This window comes from Falco rusticolus, chromosome 4 (assembly GCF_015220075.1).
Source record: "Falco rusticolus isolate bFalRus1 chromosome 4, bFalRus1.pri, whole genome shotgun sequence".
Taxonomy (NCBI): Eukaryota; Metazoa; Chordata; class Aves; order Falconiformes; family Falconidae; genus Falco; species Falco rusticolus.
In genome coordinates this window covers 5200464-5218557 of record NC_051190.1, presented here as the reverse complement: position 1 = coordinate 5218557, position 18094 = coordinate 5200464, and the positions used below count along the sequence as shown (strand labels likewise).

The 18094-nt window shown below is 44.1% G+C and overlaps 1 long non-coding RNA gene across 3 annotated transcripts; it reads left to right on the top strand.

Annotated features, from left to right (window-relative positions):
- Positions 1-4800: 4800 nt before the first annotated feature.
- On the top strand, positions 4801-17887 carry LOC119147441. Of its 3 annotated transcripts, XR_005104032.1 has the most exons (5): positions 4801-5017; positions 6952-7931; positions 11128-11325; positions 15129-15184; positions 17296-17887. It is a non-coding gene; the product is annotated as an uncharacterized LOC119147441 (long non-coding RNA). The 3 variants fall into 3 exon arrangements; XR_005104030.1 differs by having other exon boundaries at positions 15129-17658; XR_005104031.1 differs by having other exon boundaries at positions 4804-5017; positions 6952-7022; positions 15129-17658.
- Positions 17888-18094: the final 207 nt, after the last annotated feature.

The following is an 18094-nucleotide window of genomic DNA, read 5'->3' as shown; positions in this document are numbered from 1 at the left end:
CACGCTCCAGACCTAAAGTGCTGCCTTTGTGTGGGGCTTTTGTTCCCCACATTCCACCCGTTCTGCCCTGTCACAGCTGATAACAGCTCCCCAGCCCACTGAAAGAAAACTGTCATAGCTAAGTGTACCTTGGCCGCTTACAGAGAATATAAGCTATTAACGAGCTTGTTATCTTGAGCAGGTTTTACACAAATTGTTCCCTGTCCAGCATTTGGCATAAGCAGCGATGACAACTTTTCGACAGATGCTAGTGAGAAGAGAATAAAGATGCTGTGGCTTCAGACCATCTGCAGGGATTAAACCTTCATCACATTAGGTGACTTTTCTGCTCTTGAGACAAAGGAAACATTTCTTTTTCTCTAGCAACACACCTTGGTTTCTCCAAGACACTGTTTCACTGCCAGACACTTTCATCGTAGCTTGTCTATCACAGAGCCATTTGAAAAGCACTGTAAATTCACCTTTTGCCCCTCTAACATCCAGGCAGATTTAATCCATGATGCTCATTAATGCTTTTCTAAATCTCTGGCTACAATCTTCTGCCTGATCCAAGGCTGTTTCAGGAAGGTTCTGGTTGCTGCTTAGGCCACCAGCTTCTAGCACTGGCCAGACCCACAGATGTCCAAAGAGAAAGTAACTCTGCTTTGTAATTTGTGACCTTCAGAGTCACAGCTTTTCATAAGCTTCTGAGTGACGTACAATGGGGAAAAAGAATGTAAATCCCCAAGAACTTTGTGATTCTCTATTTTCTGCACAATGTCACAAATATGATTAGAGGAACAGAAAGGAACGTTTGCTATTAAAAAAAAAAGGAAAATACTAACATTAGAGTTTGTTTGTCCAATGCTTAAAACTGAACAGGAAATTAAATACATCCAGGCAAAGCAATTAACTTCAATTAAGAAACTATTTGTTTTCAGTGTGTTTTAGCTGGGTACAGTAGCCTATGAAGAGGAAACATCAGATGGGGCCTGTTTACATAGTGGTTTATCTCATGAAAATGACTCAGTCCACATGTCTGATGCTTCTCAAATGCCGTGCCTTACTCCCTCCCACACTGCAGCTGTATTTCCGTTGAGCTCTTGATTAGCACTTTGCACTTTTATTCCTTCCAGAGCCCTTCTGAGCATTTTTCAGGTAGGACTAACAGTATGGTTAGCTGGATTCCTACAGATCTCAGCTATCTAGATAGCACCGACCTGCAGGCAGTAGGATCCCGTTGCATGTGTTGTTAGCAGCTGGAGCAGATGTCCGATTGTGCCACGCTGGATGAACACTCACCCCTCACACTACTGGTAGCACATACAGCATAAGTCCTCCTCTTGAGCAATTTCCATGCACTTTCCGAGTGTCTGTTCAATGAGGAAAAGCTGTAAAAATGTACTCTTGGTGCAGCCCAAGCACCCCTCAGGTTCTAGAGCTGTCCTGGTTCTGCATTTAGTGCTCTCCCATTGATAAAAGTGACCCTTGTCATCTCTCTGTAGATGAAAATGAGAGGAAGAACAATTACTGTACCTGCAGATTGTCAGAGCCCCAACTGACTTTTCATAGGACATGATATGAACACAAGTAATAAAATATGTCTCCTGGAGATGCTGATTTCTGATGATTGCTTGTGTGTCCGTGGTGGTGTGGGCTGCCTTCTCACCAACTGTCTAAAGCCATAGAAATGACAGGAGTAAGATCTACTGCCAGAGTCACCCTTCACATTAGCCCAGCAGGCACTCCCCAAAGCACTCTCAAAACTCTCAGCGTTGTGAACTACTGACACCACATTGCCAGACTCACAGTGCTGAGAACTTCCATCAGCCTTAACGGGCTTTGGATGAAGGAGGTTGCCAGCCATAGGCTTCTTGCTCTCCAGAGGCCAGCTCAGTTCACTGTGCATCTCCGCACACAACAGGGAGGATCTCAGGAGTTATCCAGCTGGTACCACCGTGCTCACGCCACCTATAGCGACTCACACTGACCTAATTCATCCTTGCAACAGAAAAGTCCTTCTTATTAGTTACAGGCCTTCCCAGAACACCCAGACCTCTCCTGAGACCACCCATATGCATTGTAAGGGTCCAGTGCCATCACCCCTGGTGGCTGTCCTTCTACCTTGTGTAAGGAGAGGGGAGAGATACAAAGCAAGCACATAACAATTTCTCGTTGATAAAGCTCACGTGTAATAGATGGCGTGCTGGCTGTTTTAATACATCATTTACAAAAAGTCCACAAAAGTCTTTCCTACCCTTTCTGTTATGAAGAGCCCAATAGGTTGAGAATATCAAAGCAGACCTTTCAGAGGAAGGGATGTAACCACCGCTGACTGTCACGGGAACGTTACTCCATGTACGAAAGGGAGCTTGCAAGAAAGAGAAAAAAGAAGGAAAAAAAACCAACCCCAAACCCAAATGCAAAGATTGCCGGGGAGAAGCAAACAAAAGAATATTCTCAAAGTTGTCACTTGCAAAATGGGGCCACAAGGTGAGAGGCTGGGCTGGTTATGGGGCAAGACTGGGTATGTGAGGAAGGGCACAGGTTTTCAAGTCGCCAGAGGTAAGCGATCCTGTTACATGTGAAATTACTGGGAGCGGAGGGAGGTGGCACACTGCAAGAGCTGGACGCCATTGTCAGTTCTTCTGGCAGGCCAAAGCTATTGAGCTATGAGCCCAGAGGAGACAAGAGCAATGGGAGAAAGCATGACATTTATCCAAATAATTCTTCCACATCTAAAAATATGGCTCGTTCCTCTGAGCATGTTCCTTGTTATGCAGAGTATCAAGTCACCTATAATAAAAGCAAATGAGCAAGTAAACCAAAAGTCCTTGTTACTTTGGTGCCCAGAGCTAAAAAGAGCAGACTTCTGTTTCTACAGATTTTGCTTCTACTGTCAAAAGAAATTCACTGTTTGTGTAGCCCTATTGGTACTGTAGTTGTGTATAGTGCTTGCTGCAAAACCTTCCACTAATCTTCCAGACACACATTAAGAAACATTAATAACCAGATGACTGTTGACAAAGCCCACCGTTAGTCTCCCCCATCTCCTCTGCTTTGGCAAGGTTGGACAACCTTAACTCACAAAACTAGATGGCAAAACAGCTGTACTCTTCCCTAGGCCATTTCTGACCTCCCTCGTCTATCATTTTTATTCAAGAACAACACCAACTCAATCGCTACCCAACAAGAGCCTCATGAAATATTTTCCTGAGTTTTATCAATCTTGGTTTGCTAAATGAGGAGCAGGGGGAGAAATAAATCTGTAAAACTTGGGCAGCAAGTGGGTTTTGGATTCATGCTTACCTTGTGCTACACAAAAAGGCTGGTGAACTGTTAGCATGCCTCCTTCTGTGTCTGCAAATGGATAACCTTGGGTTTTGGAGGACTGAGTATGAGCGTAAGAGCATCTGCTTCCAGTTCTTGGCAGGGCTTTTTGTCCAGGTAAGGGCAGAGCACGGCACTGCAATTGCTACCATCAGAGCCACTGCTGCAGGTGGACTGCTGGCCACACCACACCACCGCCACTTTCCTGCTGCTGTGCCTCCCCTGGAAGGGTACGTATGGTGGTTGTACCTCTGTGGCATGTGCTCCTTTGCAGCAGCATTTTCCAGCAATAGAGGGGAGAAGGGACTGGGAGGGGTTTCGGTACAACGGCCCGTCAAGGAGGAAGAAGCCCACAGAAGCTAACTCATCAAAATAATTTCTTATTGATTGCTATGTCACCCCGTTAAGTGGAAGCCACATATTCCTACATTACTGTGAAATGGCGTGCACCCACCCGCACAAGGGAGAGGTCACGCAGTATAGGTCCCTTTCAGATGGCCGAGCTGCCCCGTGCGTGCAAGAAGGAACCTGATAAATACAATACTAAATGGGCAGGTCAGGGACTGTGTGAGGGGCAGAGAGCTTCAGCCTGAACCCTAGGACCTCGCTGTGTATGATCAGCACGGTGCTGTCCAGGAAATTCCCACCCAACCAACATCTTCATTCCTTATCGTGCTGCAGGCCAGCATGCTCCAGCAAGGCTCGCAGTTGCGTTCAGCCGGAGTGCAATGTCCCTGCTGGGTGCAACACGTGTGACCGGGAATGCTGCTGGAGAGAAAGTGGCAAGAAGGATGTTTGGGATGTTGTCAACAGAGCTTCTCATAGCTCATTACTTGTGCACAATTCCACGCATGTTAGAGACTGAAAAAAATAAAAACTGTCCAACCACAACCTCGCAAACCTCTGAAATGGAATATGTCTTGCAGTGTCACCAGGTCAACAAACTGATCCTGAGTTTCTTTTTTAAAAAAATACTTTATTTGCCAGCAGTGCACTCTATGCTTCATAATATGTTGTCCTACATAACCCAATCTCCTTTTAAAACAGAATAAGTGAGTTTGAAAGAAAACATGACTACAAAGATTAAGAGGTGGGATCAGAAGTAAGCCACCTGTCAGACAGGATAAGAACCCAGGACTTTTTTCTTTGGATTTAACCAGTCATTTAAAATGTAATAGTCATATGTTTTAGCATTCTTTATATGGTCTAATTTCAGACTATTTGTTCAAAATAAAAGGGTGCCTCACACTGAAAGCCCTATTTCAACTGTTATCTTCTTCATTGCATAGTCAATAATGACAAGGAACCAGACTCTATTATAGTTATTTCTTGTCAGCATCTATTTATTTTTATGCAGAAGTCAGGAGAGATTTCTTTATGAAAACTGTCTCCACTCTGGCCTTAAAAGGTCAGTAACCGCTTGGCCGGGTGAGGCACTTCGTACACACACATCTGTCCCGTGAAGCCACGTTAATCTTGTGCACAGTTTGCATAGGTGTAAATAAATAGACCATTCTGTGCTTGCAGCCCTCAAACACATGCGTCCTTCCCTATTTACACATTGTGCTGGGTGAGGTAAACCTTGGCCCAGGTCCCTTTCCCAAGGCAGACCCTGGCTTAGACACCAGGTCCAAGCCGGGAGAGCAGAAGCCCCAGCAGCTTCTTCCCCAGATCACGCAGCACATCCCCCTGAGCGCAGCCCTAAGAGGTGAGCAGATACAGAAATAATTTGTGGTCTCTGCAGCAATTCCAAAGGAGAGAAGTTGTCATTGCTGCTGCCATTAAAGGTTTGATGTTTCTTAGAGCAGTGTTATTGCCAGCATCCTGTGAACAAGCAGCTAATTCTGTGTACTCAAGTCAGACAGGCAGGACACAGTATTTAGGAGGCATTCCTCTTGCGAAAATGTGCTCAGTTTTGCTATAAGCCAATGTGCTCGTGGCTGATGGACCCACGTGCGATTTGGCCGCAGCCCTTCTGCGTGGCTCCACAGTGGGAGTCCTGAGCTCAGATGTACCTACGGAGTCACAAGACTAAACACTATTTCCCATAATTGGTAACCAGGATGAGAAATCTAGACTAATTGGGGGGTGGGGGTTATCTGGATTTGCTTTGCCCTTAGGTATATTCCTTTTGCGTGTATATATATTTTATATATATATATGTATTTATATATATCAAAAACAAACTAACCTTAGACATAATAATAGCTAAAAGCCATACTTCAATTTGTTATTCATTGTTATTGCTATTAAATGGCTGTTATTCATAACACAGCCCTACAGTACTTTGGATCTTAATCTCCTTTTGTGGTATAAAATGGTCCAAACAGCTGCTAAATGGAACAAAAGTGTAATCCATCAGTATCAATTTGAATAAACATAAACATCCCATTTCCTTGCAGACAAACATGGCATGGGCTGAGCAGCTTGTTTTGACCATCAGAATGATGTTCCTGGAGCTCTAGCAAAACGCAAAAATGGGGCATTAACCTGAGCCTGGCACGTGGCACTCCATTTTGGGGAGTTTGGGGGACGCGAAAGGCTGGAACACACTGTGTCTGTGCTTTTTTGGGGGCTGGAAATTGGGAAAGAAAAGTTTGAGGCTGAATGCTGCTGGCAGAGCCATGAGTGTTGCTGTGGGCAGTGGTGTTTCGCAGCCGTAGCGCTGGCTCCCCAGCTCCTCGTGCCAGCTCAGAAGAGCTCCTGGTGGCTCTCCAGGGGACGAGAGGATTGTCTCACTGCAACTGGAGTATGGAAACCCCAGCAGAAAAGAGCCCCCCTTACATCCGCTGTACAAGCAACCATGCTTCAGTCATTTTCTCCATGAAGGTACAGCAGGAGAATGGTCCGCCATGATCCTGGAGCCAAAACTGAGGGGACCCCAGCTGAGCACCTGCACACCAGGGCACAGCTCCGCTGGCTTCTGCAGGGGCAGCGAGCTTGCGGTGCCTTTCCAGTGTGCAGCCACCTCCCCAACACGGGGTAGTATCTGTCCCTGGGCAAGCTGACACGTTTCTAAGGACTGCCAGGGACAGGACTATTTTAGGTAACAAAATTTAGAAGTGGAAGCTATTGGCATGAGGTTCCCCGAGAGACCCCACTGCCGAGAGCTCTCTAAGCCCCTTCCTCCTTTGCGGCAGTGCTCGCCAGCACACTCCGGGCGCTTGGAAATGACCATGACTGGAGGAAGAGGATGATCAGAAAAGTCTGGTTTTAAGAAGCAGAAATGCTTTCTCTGATTGAATTTGAAAGTTATAAACCTGAAACTAATCAGAAAAATGTTTCTGCTTTTGAAACGCAGAGCTATTTTGAACACACATGCATTTCTGTTCATCTCAGGTTCAAAGAAAAGCAGGCACTCGGCATTCAACCGCCGCTTGGCCGACAGGTTGGGTAGGATGGATGAGGTCATGCTTGTCAGCCCCATCCCAGTATGTCTCCTATATGCTGTACCTCTACATTGAGTGAATGAAAGCGAGTCTAGAGATGCCTAACAAAAGGAAAATCAGACACGTAGTGGGTTATTTATATTAAGCTGAAGACAGACTCCACAACTTGGGGCTCTGCTGGGGAAAAGAAAAAGGGAAGAGGGGAAAGGAAAAATATTGGATCTGGCAAAGAACATCTTGTGTTCACCCACAGGTAACTGCTGCCCTAAGTCACTGCTTTGCCATCTTCTGCGGGCACTTAGACATGGATAGGCACCACAGCAGGTACTTTCTCAGGAGCCCAGGGCTGCTAAAGTGACTCCAGAAACAAGAGCGCTGCTCCAGCCTAGCAAATACCTGGCACTCCAGGACTATCCAGGTGATTTGTTCCATGTCTTGGCTTGCACCGTCAGCTGTGCCTCAGTCAAGCAGAGGTAGAGATATCAGCTTTTGTCAGTACCGAGTAGACGACTGCACCATCCAGGAGAAATCACCTGATACACAGGAAAGGAAATATCATGGATTTGAGTCTGGGACTACATGGGAGTTCCTCTTTATCTCAACAACCAGGCCTCTAAATCTTCCCTAGCAAAAGAAAATTATCGGCAACATGGCTTTGTTAATAACTAAAATATTTTAGCATATTGCAAGTGCGTGCAAAAGGTCCACGTGCTTTTAGCTACCATCAGTCCAAATTCAGAGTCCCATTTGAATGTGCTCTGCTGTATGAAAGTAATTGGAAAAATATGGCTAAAAATGTGTCTGTACACATGCACATAAGAAAAGCAGCTTTCATTAAACATAGAAACATATGCCAGATTTAAATAGCAAGTTTCCTCTGATTACTACAGCCAGCACTGGGTACATGGAATGGTACCTTGCTTGGCTTGATCACGTGCAACACTGATACTTCCAAGCAAGTCAAGATAACTCCAAGAAGTCAAAAAAGAGGGGATAGTTGGAATTTTGGAGACTGACTGCCAAGTGTTGTGAATCTTCACTGATCAAGCAGAAACTAGCACCAAGTCCCTAGGAGACGCCATCAAGGCAGAAAACCAGGAGAGCTGTAGGAGTGAGACCTTGCTTGCTTGCAGCAGCTGTCAGCGCAAGACCTGATGAAGATACAAATTCATTTATATCTTCATGGTGAAGATAGAAACTGATCGGTTTTGTAATAAATGTGAACCTACGCAGGTAAGCATGCCTTTCGCTTGGTTTTCTGCCTGATGCTGATTGCTTGTACATACTTCTGTACCCAGGTTGGTTTTAGAAAAGTACTTGGAAGGGAAGAAAAATGCTTGGGGAGCTCAGAGGGCCAGAAGAGCATCCTGGGCTGTCCACCCTGGCCGGTCAGATGTGGTAAGGGCACTTCCATTCCCAAAGGTGCTCAGATCCCTTGAGCCTGGCAAAAGCCTGGTGGCTGCAAGGGGGACCAGGAGCCCACACTGTCCTGCTGGGTAGTTGCCCGTAGCAGCTTTCATCACCTTTTCTGCCACAAAACAGCTGGAGCCGTTCCAACATGCTCTACTACCCATGGGCGACACCCAAGCCTCCAGCAGGAGCAGACCCCCAGGATGCAGCGACACACCTCCCCGTGTGGGTGACTGGGAGGCCACGGGAGGGGTCGGGGTCAGCAATGCAACAGGCCAGGCTACGGAGACAGAGCAATAATGCATGGAGTGCTCCATGGCAGAGCAGCCACCTGGGCACGGGAGCGTGCCAGGCACGGATGTCCTTCCTGACCTCAGCAGCGATGCACAGACACCTGAGGGAGCACGGCGGAATCCACCGCGGCACAGGCAGCTGTTTTCAAAGCCCAGCTTGTGCATGCACTGCTGCAAACCTGGCAATCAGCTTAACTCCACCTAAGTGATTACACTGCGTCTAATTGTGTCTGTTTACTCTCAGAGAGGCCACACCACCGCCCACCACCCCATGGCCTGGCCCGCTGGGCTGGTTCCAAAGCGGAGGTGCCATGCCGCCGCACAGCGCTGCTGCGTGTCCTGTTTACAGTACGAGAGAATTAGCCAATCTGCCTGTTTACACATGATGTTAGCTGGCCTGCTGCTGTAATGGGAGTGCAAAGATCATGGGTTTAGTTTGTAATGTGTTTAACTTGTTTGTTTTGAGGCTAAATTACCAGACCTTTCTGTTAGGGAAAGAGAAATTGTTTTTAAGGGGCCTCTGTAACGTGAGCCCAAAGGTTAGATGCGTTCTTTGAATGTGGTCTGTGACCAGCTGAGGTTCAAGTGTGGTGCTTGATAGAGAGCTTTTAGCAGCCACCAAAAAGGCAGTGAATATGGCAATGGGGATTTTAAATAAAAGGTATTAATCCATTACAGCGCTCACAGACAAACGCGATCTGCACACTTGCGCAGCAGAGGCAGCAGGCGCTCACAGCTCCTGCCTTGGGCTGTACAGACACGCTTTGGCCTGAGGCTGCCCAGGGATGCAGGCAGGCGAAACTGCAGCAGTGCTGTGGGACCCCACAGCTGTGGAAGCTTGTATTTCTCCATGAAAGAAATATATATATGTGTAAAAAAAAAAAAAAAAAAAAAAAAAGTGCCTTGAATGGCTTTGGCATCAGCCTCTGTTTTGCAATCACCTCTTCCCAAAGGAGACTTCCTGCTTAGCTGAGGGTTCACAACCTTTGTGTCTTGTCTTTTTCCTTCCCTTTCCTCTTCCTCTCATTTTCCTTTTCCTCATTTTCCTTCCTTTTTTCTTCTTCTCTACCTCTCCTCTCTTTTCTGTTTTTTTTTTCACCATCTATGTACTGGGAGGTTGTTTATGTGAATGGTCCCATTAAGCTCAGTGACATCTCCTGCAGCAGACAGGTCAGACTAAGGGTTCCCAGCAATTTCTCTCTGGGTTCAGAAGGAGCACTCCCGCATGGGACAGTCTAGGAGAGGCACCATCCCAGCAGAGCACCAGAGACTCAGCCAGTGGCAGTCACCATGCCCTCAGCACCGCACAGCCCAAGTGCCTTGTAAGAAAATTGCTTCAAAGACACTCAGTCACTTCCAAGGCAGTGCCAAGGACGTGGGACATTAAGTTCCCAGTGGGACCGTTACAGGGAGTGGGTCAGGCCAGGGGAGCAGAAGAGCGAGACATGCAGTCTTTTGGATGGGGAAAAATATGCAGTTCAGATAATGGTCCTACAATGTATAATGTTTAGAAACATGAAACCAACAGAGCTAGGTTTTTTTTTTAATTGGGAGTATAGAGTTTTATTATTTAAAAGGTTTTATAAAGGAGTTTTAAATAGACCATGGAATTGCTATAGCAGGTTTTTTATTTTCTGTTGGAAATTACTCAGCCATTTGGTTTCTATTTTTGCAAAAAGCACAAGCTTTTTGAACAATCATTTGATATGCTTGTTGATGCATCACAAAAAGGAGATATGCTTTGAATTCTCCTTAAAAACCCCATGTAAACACAAGGCTTATGTATAATTGCAACAAAATACCATCTCCTTATTGAGTGCTTTCACATGTAATTTCCTCTCTGACTACTGCATGTAAACATGCTTATTGTATTTGGGAAACTCCCAAATCTCAGGCACAATCAGGATCAATACCTTAGCGAAGGCAAATTATAGTTTAAAATGCCCATGTTTTGCAACCAGATGCATGAATGGTAACAAAGAAAGAAAAAAAAAAAAGGACGTTTTAACATAGAAGGACAGTTGTATGGCCCCATTTTCCCCTCTTTTGTGTCAGTTTCTCACCACACACACCAACATCCTCCACACCCAGGGACCACCGGTCCACAGGCTGTAGGGCAGACATCCAGACACAGGAGCATCATTTCAGACACAGCATCTCTGTCAGTTGCTATTTGTGTTAAGATGGACAACAGATATTGCAATACACCCATATCAATGAGTTGTCAACAGCTCACCTCTCAAGGTGTCTGTCATGGGTCACAGGTTCTCCCGCTTGTCTCAGCTACATTGGGCACCAGTTGCAGTCAGAGTCCAACTCAGTTTGCATCACACAGGGCACCCATTATTGCAGCACAAAAACTAGGAGGCTGCAACAAGGCTTTTACCATTGGTCAGATTCTACTGTCCCTGCTGTTTCTTCTTCCTCCAAAGGCCAGACCACACTGCTCCTTCCCCACCCAACCCCCTCTCCCACCATCCTCGGAGCTATTTAACTACTTAGCAGAAACGAGCTACAGCTGCACATCATCCGTGTCAATCAATGCACCACCTTCACCGCAAGGCCACAGCTGCGTATTATCAATGCTAATCAACCCACTGCCTCCATTTCTCTACATCTGTCCCCTAAATTGTCCCCTACGTTTCTCTTTCTTTTTGTAAAGAAAAGACAGTGTCTTCCACTCATCGGGGTTGTGTTCATTTTTCTTGCATTTTGTTTCCCTAAAGCTGTGCGAGGCTGCAATAGGTTGGACGCCAGTGGCTGCTGCTGCCCCAGGTCTGTGGCTGTGCCGTGCCAGATTCTGACCGCCTCCCCAGCTGCACCACCATCACCACCTCAGAACAAGCTGAAGAAAGGGGCTTCTGGGAGACTTTCTATTAGGAACACCATAAATAAATAAGCAACAGCACCAAGACATCACACAGGTGAGAAGAAATAGCAACTGGTGTGAAATCCTACAAGACAAAATACTTGAAAATTATAAATTACCATGGAATTAAGTGGATTGCCCTGGTTTCCCATTGTGCACATAGTACATTTCTGTGCATGGGGTCGGTCACTGTGTTCTTCCTTTATGCTTCCCCACAGAAGCCAGCCAAAATGCTCTATTCATTTTCCATTTTTTTGATCTTCAGCATCCCTATGGAGACTTGCAGGGCCTTTCTAGTTTAGAACATAAGCCATTACTAGCTTCTTCCCCAAGGCTGGGCCTTCTGGACAAATTGTTGAAAGTCTAAATCCTATTAATTTGTAGGTGAATAGCCATGAAATTCTCTTAGTAAAGTCCTAAGGTATTATTTGTACCCCTACGGCCATTTATGGCTATAATGGTTATATGGTTATAACCATCTTTATGGTTATCATTTTCCTCTGCTGAATCTGATATTAAAATTTAACCTAGATAGAGTTCCATCTGCACCTGAAGGCAAAACAGGATCAGGTTTCTGCTTCTTCAAAGCCCTTCAGCTTCCTTTAACTGGATTACACAGCTCTGTGCTGAGCACAACAGGGGGGTGCTGCAGCCTGGACTCGGCCAGCGTTACGATATGGCAGCGCGTGCTTGGCTTTATCCACATACAGGCAATCACGTCACTGGAGTGCACAATATTGACGTCAAGCAAAAGAGCTGTGTAGCATGAGTATCCTATAAAAAAAAAAGGCTTGATTACAAGTTGAAGTGGTTTTCCCCTTAATTTTCTGTATATTTTTTGTTTTCAAATTTTTTTTTGCTATGCCCTGATTTATCAAAGGACTAAAACACATGCTTAACTTTAAATGCCTCACTGCAGCTAAAACTAATCGCATACTTAGTCTTTTATGGCTCAAGGTCATAAAGAAATCACTAGCTTTTCCAAACAAATACTTCAATATGTTAATTACTAGCAAACCAAATTCCACAACCTCTTTGGTTATGGGTGTAGGTTTGTATGCCTAGCTAGAGAGTTCACATATTTCTGCCTGGGATTTCCCAGCACAAATGTAGGCACCACAGAAATATTCAGGACATATAAAGTCCAGAAGTCTCAGACTGTATACCTTGGTCGCACATTGGTGTGTCACGTGTTTACTTGGAAATGCCTGACCAAATGTATAGAGTAGGACAAATGCGCAGTGCAGAACCGCTGCTTACTACGGGTTTGCATCTGATGTGCCACAAAGCACTGAGCAAAAAAATGCTGTCCTGACCCTGCTGACACATCTGTGTCAGAGATGCCTAACCTACCAGGGTTACCTGAACACATCTGTGAAGTCTTCAGCATCTCTTCAGCAAATGTTTCCCATCTAGCTATAGACATATGATAGCCTTCTCCTGACCACATAGTTCATGCAATTCATGTTTTGCCTGAAGATGCAAGGGTGCAGAGGCTGGGGAGGGAGCATAAAGCACAAGCATGAGACATGTATGGCAAGATGATGGTGGCTTAGAGCCGGGTGGACACGAGCACGTCAATCCTGACAGGGATGTTGTGGCAGTCCTGATCACTGTGCACCAGCACCATCTGCATCTGCACATTGGCTTCACCTTTGGGTTTTCATTTTTCCTCTTTAAATGAGGCTGAGAAAGAATCACCCTTTCCTCTGAAAAGGTAAATCATTATTTATTTATGAAAGGAAGAGGTGAAACTAAGGATACAAAATGTCTTGTACTTAAACATATGCACACATGCAGCATACATACACACCATGTCTGTGTATATGCACATAAACATATATAAAAAATACATACATATACATATGTATATAAATAATACATAAATATACAAGCATAGATATATACAAAAATATGAAAGCCGTACTGCATGAGTAGAGTTCCCATGGACATTCCCTCTGACAGCCTGCGGTATTCACTCCCTCTCTCTATACTGGCTGGTTTTGCCCCCAGAATTCTTCGTAGAACAATAATATTTTAACAGTTGCAGCTTTAAAAAGCTTGATTATGACCAATCATTTCTCCCAGGCAATTGTGTATTTAGCAGAAGGGAAAGATTAAACTTCCTAGGAATGAGGTTATTTAGGGCATTAAATTCAAGGAAATAGGTATTTAGGTCATTGTGGGCATGGTTTTTATTTTCCCTAATTTTCAGATTACTTTCGATTAGGTCTGTTCGGAGTGGAAACTTCTTGATGTGAAATAGATACTATCTAAATCATTAGAGCTCATTCATTGCCATGTGCCACCTTTTAGAGCAATTAAACCTGACCTTGGGGTTACCTAGCTGAACACTCACCGACCCAGGGCACTTCCTCTGAATATGAATAAGCTCGTAGTACAAATACAGTCGGGAGGCAGCATCGCTCCTGGCACAGATAATGCCTTTGTTACATGGAGCTGGGGTCCACCGGCTGTTAGACTACGGAATCCATTGATTCGGAACATTCTCTGTTGGGATCAGTCCTGGGCTTTTTTTTCCCCCTGACATCTGGAGTCTATCCCTTCGCCAACCTCTCAACCCTCCACTCAAAAAGAGCAAGTGAGGGAAACAGACAGACTCACAGACAGACAGAATGACCCCCCAAAAAGCTTTGGCGAAACTAAAAAAAAAAAAAAAAAGAAAAAAGTCTACATTTTTAAATCTTTTGGACATTAATATTTTTGGCAAGTGTTTGCCAACTGAACTCAAGGCAGCCTCGAAAATACATCTCTGATCCACCCCAGACTGGCTTCTTCTCACTTTCAAACTTCAGGTAGTTCTTCCCGCAGCCGCGATGTGCAGCACCTGTGTGCCAGATTTGTAGCCCTTTGATCACAATATATTTACAGGGCAAGGAATGTCCAGTATGTGACTAATTTCCCTGGAAATATCTGGGAGGCCAACCTACCATCAGACTTACTTCAGTGCCTTCTTCCTTTGGCAGAAAAATGTGGAAGTTGCCTCTACTTATATTAAACAGAAAAGGAAATGCTGGTAAACAGTTAAGTGGGGTCTTTTTTAGAGAAAAATCTTCTTATATGCTGCCAAGCTATGCTAAACAATAACTGTCAGAATCTGTTAAAAAAGCAGAAAAACAATATTGCTTGGTACAAAACTAATTTTGCCTGCATTTGTTCACAAGCTGCATTGCATGTTTGGTCCTGTTTACCCCACAAACTCTCAACAGTCCAAGACAGCTCCGAATGCTGTTTCTTTTAGCTTTCATAATGTGTTAAGTAGGGAAAAAAGCCATCTGGCATTCCTTCACCTGGCAGGGCGACTCCTCATTAGGCAGCTGACCTAAAACGTAATCTCCACCGTGACCTATGGAGAAATGCGTGGGACCCACCTGCAAAGTAAAAGCCCTTTTAGAGACAGAATGCCAAATTCCTGACGGCTGATGCCTTAAGATTCACCTTTAGGAGACTTTGTCAATTCTTATTTCATTGCTGTGATCTGCAAAGGTGGGCTACCACAGAGGTCTTCTTGGGTCCTGATGACTTAGAGATAATATTTCTTTTCTCCCCAACACCCCCCCCTCCCCCTTTTCTATACGTTTGCTACATGTAGTGTGCTGAATTATACAGAATTGGAAAGTTTCCTCTTTTACCTCTAGCCTAGCTTATGGCCTGACCTACACGCAATTTGTGTGTCTAAGCTGACTGCCAGCGGTGTTTCAGTGCTGCTGGGATGAGTCCATGCAGAGCAGAGGGAACTGCTCTGTGGAGAGACATTTTTCTCTCAAAAGAGAATAAGCTTTTCTGTATTAATATTTGACAGCTATTTTGAACATTTTTCCTCCCCTATGTATTTAGGCAACAGCAGTCCTGTGAACACAGCCAAAGCCAGCCCGCAGCCTCAAGGACATGAGGTACACATGGAGATGCTATCCAATTTTTTTTTTTCAGCACAGCAATTTGGGGACCAGGTTGTACTGCTGTTATGCAAACTGATGGTACCGTGGGCTTACAGATGTTACTCAGGCTCCTCTTAATAAACACTTGCTTCCAAGCAAGTCTTTCTGTTCATTAGCAGGTAGAAATTACAGGTACTGAAGGAACTAAATCAAACCTCCTTGTTCCTCACTGACATAATCCAAGAGGACAAGATACAGAAATACTCCATATTGTCTGACTTCTGAATCCCTTTACACATCTTGTACAGCGGGTGTGCAAAGTCACAGCACAGCATGCAGAAGTAAGGTCAAGACTTCGTGCTGGGGGAGCAACAGTTTTCCACTCTAGTCTATAAACGTCTAAAGAATTAGTAAATGTGCACAGCCATGGCAGATTTGGGGCCTCAAGCAGATTTTTATTTGCAGGTGTAATTATCAAAAAATATGATGGAGACTACTTTAAATCCAGATTTGCCTAAAAATTCCATCCAAAGTAAGGATGCAGCTGAATTAAGTTGCTGTAAGAAAAGTTTCATGTTGATTGCTCTCTTCATAATTGCTAGTTAGTTATAAAAATACTTGTTCAAGAAAACATTTAAGAAACATCCAAGAAAACTTTAAAAGGCTTGAAGACAGTATAGAAAAGTCCTCAAATGTCTGAAGCCTTACTCATACCCTGGACTTGTTCAAAACTTGGCAATTATACTTCCATGATATATTGATCTGGCTGCAGTACCCTTTAAGCAAAGCGAAGCCAAAATTTGGAGAGTCCATGTAGATAGATAAGCTGACGTTTCACTGCTAAGCAATGCTTTCCAAGTGCCTTTAACCACTCTTCTTCGAGTATCCACAAGAGAAATAACCGTGATTGTTACAACATTGTGCTGCAAACAGTCCCCAACCTGTCTGATTAGGGACATTTTTTTTTTTAAACTGCAAAATTAAACTTTTTGATGAACTGTTGAATGCCTTATCAGATATTGGACACAGTGGGAGGTTTCCTTTCCCTGGAGTAAGTCATCCGTGTGTCTACCATATAAACATATATAAATAAAAGATGTATTTTTGTAGAGCTGAAGTAGCAGATTTTGTATTAAACATGACTTCATGATCCTAAATTGTGTATAAATAAATTAGCATTATGTAATATGATATTAAAATAATCATGCTATTAAGCCCATTAAATTAATCTGCTCTAGCCCTCCACTTGTTCTGACTCCTACCCAAATGCTGTGTGGATCCAGTGATTGGACTGTTGCTTTTCAAAATCCAGCCTCCATTAAAATCATCTGCTTGATCAGGGAATGGCATTTCCAGTAAGGTCGTAAAGTGAAAGATACTTTGAGAGACAGAGCTATGGAAATTACTGACCTTTTTCTCATCTCAAGTAAGGGGAAAATTATCATTTGGCCTCTTATAATAAAGCCAAAATGATCACAATTCCAGATGGAACTCTTACCATCTAATCCAACTGAAATGGCTTTTTTTCCAAGTGGAGTGGCTGCTAATTCCTGGGGTATAGCATAGTAATTTGGGGATTCTGCATGCACTGAATTTATGAGTGTACAAAGAAACAAAACATGGACTCATCCTGGCTTAACCAGAAATTGGAATTTGTTCCATTACACAGTGGGGAATATACTTAGCCCCAAATTTAAGGGAGGTCTTGTATTTTTCCTGCAGCTTTGATACCACAATGGTTTGGAAATCCTGTGTAGCTTTGGACAACAGCATACTTGGTGACAGGGGTCCTGCCTCCACATTTATATGACTTTAAAAGTAACTACCCCTGCATCTGCAGTGGTCCTTAGTCTGCAATCTTGATGCCTCACTGAGTTTGTCATGTTTATTTATGAATGGGATCAAAGTTACTGACTTTGAGTCTGAAACCACCGGCCAGCTTCCCTAGAAGACGTGTACATGAGTTGTTTTTCTGCAAATTTCTGTTCAGGCACGTTCCCTCCATGCTACATCCTTAAACAAAACTCCCCGGTTTTACTTCCCTCCAGTTGGAATGCAGCAAAGCCAGATACCCAGGGCTTTCATGACAATTGTGCCAATTGAGATTTTCTGTGGTTGTTTTTCAGCATTACAGGAGTAGGCTGTTGCTTCCTAGCACCTAACAAAGCAGAACCTGGAGTCGACCGAGTTCCCGTGGTGGCTGACCAGTGCCAGGGTGAAGGCTCTGGTCCCTTTTCAACTTCATGTACAAATGAAGAATCAAACCAGCCACTATTACACACTTGCAAGTGCAACACTTGAGTTCATGAAAACAGCACTCTTCTGCTCCTCTTCAAAGTTTCTCTCATCATACATTCACATCCCCTAGGGAGCAACTCATTTTCTGTGTAAGGATTTCATTTTATAACCATAATATTATTGTGTAATGAGTATAATGAAATGTCACCCATTCTATGGTATTACATTGGGAAATAAAGGCTGGAGATTCACACCACTGTCATCACCCTTCAGAAAAAGTCAGCAGAGCCAGCACCGTGTCACTGGCAGCAGAGCCATGGGATACAAATGAACTTGTACTTAGTTAAAACACTGAAATTTTACTTGATTAGCTGTTTCTATGTACACAAACAAACAAAAAAAGATTGATTATTGATTACCTGATTACAAAATTGTACATTCCTTGTTAATACAAAATCAATAATTAAAACAATTTTTTTTTGAAAGCAATAAGTGAGTCCCACCTTCTCTGACCATGAGGCAGACACACCAAGCCGTTATCAGAAAGGAGCTGCAGGAGCCTGTCTGCCCAACATCCAGCGTGTTGCTCGGTCTTGCACAGAGAACTGATGGACCATCATTGGCTGAGCTCTATTTGCTGGATAGTGAAAGCAGGATAAATGTACTTGTAATCTAATTCCCATCAAC